Source organism: Macrobrachium nipponense, chromosome 2 (assembly GCF_015104395.2).
Source record: "Macrobrachium nipponense isolate FS-2020 chromosome 2, ASM1510439v2, whole genome shotgun sequence".
NCBI lineage: Eukaryota > Metazoa > Arthropoda > Malacostraca > Decapoda > Palaemonidae > Macrobrachium > Macrobrachium nipponense.
Window position 1 is genome coordinate 3,865,025 of NC_087201.1, and position 4,907 is coordinate 3,869,931.

General features: G+C 35.7%; 1 pseudogene; it reads right to left on the reverse strand.

The window, feature by feature from the left end:
* Window positions 1–2,497: 2,497 nt before the first annotated feature.
* LOC135221589 (dnaJ protein homolog 1-like) overlaps window positions 2,498–4,907 on the reverse strand; it is a 23,048-nt pseudogene continuing 20,638 nt past the window's right edge.

Consider the following 4,907-nt stretch of genomic DNA (forward strand, 5'->3'; position numbering starts at 1 on the left):
GTCAAAGCGAGCCATGAGTGTTCTGATTTCGCTTGCTAATCCTCAATTCTGCGTGTCAGGATTTGCCGGCTCTTTTTGCTAAAATGAGGCGTAAAAGAGAAATCGGTTGGATGTCTGAGTTGTCATTCGCGACAAGGAGCAACACCTTCCTTTGAAATGAAACCTTGGAAATAGTTGCAGTTTCCTTTTATGTTGAATTTACAGAAAATGGACATGATTGAAAAACCGGATGTTTTGTAAAGACTGTTTGAATGATTTATGTATGAGGAATTCAATTAAAAGTATGTTCAATACATGCAAAAGGTCCTGTTTATGTGAGTATACGCATTTTTCTAGGGAGGGTGCCAGTAGCTTTCATCAGATTCTCAAGGGAGTTTGTTACTCAAAAAGTGATGAGAACCACTGCAATGGTCGCTTGTTCCTCTCAGTGATGAATTAAATTTCCAGATATTAATTGGCTGAGTTCACAAGTCTTGAGCTGGCTGTTACAGAAGCAGGATAACACAGAGGAGGAAAATAGTGAATCCCAAAAATTCTGCATGCGCTTTTTAGGAAAAGAGCGAGAACTATTACAAAACAGAGAGAAATTTATCATCAAGCTCCCTCTAAAGTTTGACGGCAAACCTTGGAGGTTATAAGTAACCTCAAGGGAAGCTTAAGAAAGATAATTCAGTTTTAAAAGCTAAGACTAAATGTTTTTCCACAGTGATCATTCAAGTTAGGATCCAAATCAGTTAATTATAGTGATGTAGAGAATAATTTCAGTTGTAGTCCTTTAACTACTCTTGGCAGTGTTGGAAAATGCTAGGCGTAATATAGTACTTACTCTCATAAAAAATCAATCTCGTTTGTGTTGACAGGGTAATGACACCCAAGAAGCGGTTTTCGTTTTTTCTTTCATGCAACAACACCAAGAAAAGTAAATCAGCTCCTAGATGAACAATATAAAAAAAAAAGCAATGCTATTACTGTTTTCAGATAAGTGACAACTTTTCTCACTAGATAACTAAGGCATTTTTAAAATTTTACAAAGGCAAAAAAAAAAGGGGGGGGGGGGTGGGGGGGAAGGGGGAGGCAAGGTTCCTGAATTTTAGAGTTGGCCAAAAAAAAAATGGAATTACCCTCCACAAAATATCTATGGAATCGAACTTACAACTAAATTCATGTGAGAACAGGGATCTCATCTTGAAACTTTAGCAATAAAGAAAAAAAATGTATAAAAAAGAATAATACTATACACCGCTTCCGGGTATTGTCAAAAGTAGCTTTTGGTGGGAAGCGTTTTTCGACTGACCCCAGAGCGTTTGTGAAACCCGATATACTAATCAAAAGGCGGGCCTTTTTCCACACACAGAAATAAGCAAAAAAAATTTTCCCTTTGTAGGGTACTAATAGCTCAAGGTGAACACTCCGCTTTCGTCGTGCTGGTACCGATTCAGTTTCTCCTGTTTCCACTTTCGGATAAAATGGACCTTACTGGACGAAACTGGCGAAGAAAGAGTACAAAAAAGGGGACAACTAGCGTATGCGTTCGTTTTTCGTTTAGTCAAGCCTTGAACTCTGAGATTGCTGCACATTTTTGTGTCTATTGAAGACACAGTGGCATTGCAGCTTTACAGCAGACAACTGAATGAAAGCGAAGTGTCCTTAACAGAAAACAAAAAAAAAAAAAAAAAAAAAAAAAAAAAAAAAAAATATATATATATATATATATATATATATATATATATATATATATATATATTATATACTATATATATATATATATATATACTATATATATAGGGTATCGAGTCTGCCGAACACAAAAAAAAAAATAAATCCATCGTATTCAATAAACCCTCTATAGAGTGATGCAGCCCTGGAGCTGACGCCAGTAATTCCAAAGACAGTTGTAACTGAAGCAGGTGCGTTTATATAATTACAATATTTATATACAGCTAACAACAATATCTTGGTACCATAGTTTCGTCCATACTAGTTTCGATCGTGCGGTTCGTCCCAAAGTTTTGCTCTATGAAGAACCTTACTGTACTTGGTATCGTATAAGGATATGTGCAAACGGAAACGCTGCTCGCTACGTGAAATTTCAAGCGTAAGAGTAACTTAACGCAAAAGCGCGCGTTCCTTGTTTCGTTATAAGAAATTGTGAGATATATCTGCCATCTAGAAGTACATTACTCGTCATAAGGCAGGCCATCCAGCAATGCACGATGCTTCTGAAGAGCCGCGACAGGGAATCGTAGTCAAATAAACTAACATTAATCACCTAGCGGCAGGCCAGCGAATCATCGCTTTTGTTGATAAAACGTCAGGGCCAAGCTTTGGGTAAACAGTATTCGGTGATCATACGTGATTGCGCTGTAAATAAACAACTTATTCGTGATTATCGTCGGTATATCAATCATGGAACGATAATATTATGGCTATAAGTAGTTCAGACAACGTAGAGTCTATGCAAGTGGTAATGTGGGTGGCTTCGTTGGTAACCGTAAAGCTAATATGGCTGAAGTCTTGTGTTCTCAGATGATGGTGAGTGCGATGATAATGAGCCTTGTTTGGTAGTAGCTATTGGTGTAGTGCTGTTCTAGAGCAAGACATTCTCATAATAGGTGAGGGTATACAGAGGAAAACAGTGATGTTAAAGGCGAAAGTGATAACACCCCCGACTGCGAAACAGCAGCAATTCGCTCATACAAAGCATCCTAAGGAGTGAGGCAAGAAGATCTAAATTGTGGGGAAGATGGGAAAGTGAGGCGCTTGTTTCCTAAACTTAATATCTGTTTTTGCAAAATATCCGCAAAATCTGTCATTATTATTGTATCCGTACGATTATTGTTATTAATGGTATTTTCCTTTTTTCATTATTACTGTGATTATAATCAATCTAGTTTTGTTACATGCCATTTTTGAACTATTCTCAGTTTTATTACGGTTATGACCATTATTTTCCATTACCATCTTTTATACAACCTCAGCAAGTGTGGATATTGCCGAATAGTAACTTTTTTTAAAATGTTATCTTATGTATCTAGACAGTGTATATTATTGTTATTATCATTATTGATTCATCCCAATGCCGTGTGGCAAGTGTGAACTCCCACCAATTCTGAAACCAGCGCATAAGTAGAAGTGCCACCGTCAGCTGAAGTATAGCAGAAAGAAGACTGGTTAGTAGTCCATCAGATGTATGCTTGCTTCTAAAAACGTTGCCCAAATCCAAAAAGAACTTGGCCTTCCCTATCAAATGTTTATTGAAAAAGCTGGTACCAAGAAAACCGTTCCACCAAGGACGAGTAGTTTTCAAACACTGGGGATGAGGTGATTCATTACATCTTCAAAGTATATGGATCATAGGGCTATATTTAGATGTCATTCCTCTTAGGCCGAAGAAAGCATGAAGTGGACACTGAGCTGGTCAGTCACTTTTAAGAGAAGGTAAATAATATTTTGCAAAACTACATCTTTCCTCTCTATGTATGCAATAACCACTGTGAGGACTCCATATTGCTGGGGAAAAGTTGTATGAGGTTAGAGGTTAGTACACAAACAATGGACTTGAGTAGCACAAATTCAAACGCTAGGAAAATAGCAGGTTATCAAATGAACATACACAAAAATTCAACATTTTTATTTTCCCCACCCAATGCACCCGCAAACATACCCCGGTATGTCAAGTTTTGGATTTACACCTCAGCACTAAGGCAAGGCATGAAAGCACCTTGATTGGTTGGATGACAGCCAGCCTTATATCGCCGGGTGTAGTCAAGATACTGCAGCAAGTTTTTCTGTCATCATTATGATATCGGTTTTCACGTTGTTGATGAGGGGCGAGCTGGAATGATGAATCTCTACTTGCAAATAGAACACGAGGCACAGAGTGATAAAAATGTGGCTTCCAATGCCACGAAAGCCTTCCAAACTTCTCAAATTGGTGAGTACGACTATTTTTCGCCATTATCCATCTTTTGTCGTGCCTTTTCGCAGATTAATGATTATTTATTGATTAATCAACGTTATCTATATCACCAATCATTAGTCACAAGTTTGCTTGTATTATTATGAACAGGTTTCACGTTTATTGATGTTAATTAATTAATTGTGACAATGGTAATATTTTTAGAGGTTTTGGAGATTTTTGGAAATTGTTGCATTAATTACCATAATTTATATATAAGGTAATTTTTCACAGGTATGTTAGCATTATTATTTTTATGCTCCATGGTTATTATTGTTTCTTAACTGTGTGAAGATATTAATTTTATTAATTTTTTAATGTAATTTTCATTAATAACTATCATCTTCACCTTCAACCATAATGCACTTAGTTCACTGGATTGTCTGTATTAATATTGACACGTTTATTTATGATTTTAAATGTGTAGTAATATTATTTCTTTTGGATTGTTCTTTACATTAATCACCATAATCGTCATCATTAATTATTATCATCAGGTTTTTCAGAATTATTAACATAATCTATGACATGTTCATTAATGTTTAGTGTTGTTTATTAATTATGACAGTATATTTGAAAAGGACAAAAAAGAAAATTTTCACGCGGGATGTTTGAAGGGATTTCTTTCATTATTACTATACAGCATTATAAAACAACATGAAGCATCAATAAAAACAATATTTTGGGGAATTTTATTAAAAGGAAACCAGTTAAAACTCATAAAAAGAGCATGCCGGCGCATTATTGAACAAATATCTCAAAACGTCATATAACTTTTTTTTTATGAATTGTTACATAGGCACAAATTACAAAGATTTGGCTTAATTTTGAAACAGATGTAATATCACAGCGTTAATTTGCAAATCCAGTTAACTCAGGTGTTACAAAAATCGGTTAGCAAGTTTCTCATTTGACAGATTCTGTTTTAAGGTAACAAGTTTCTCATGTG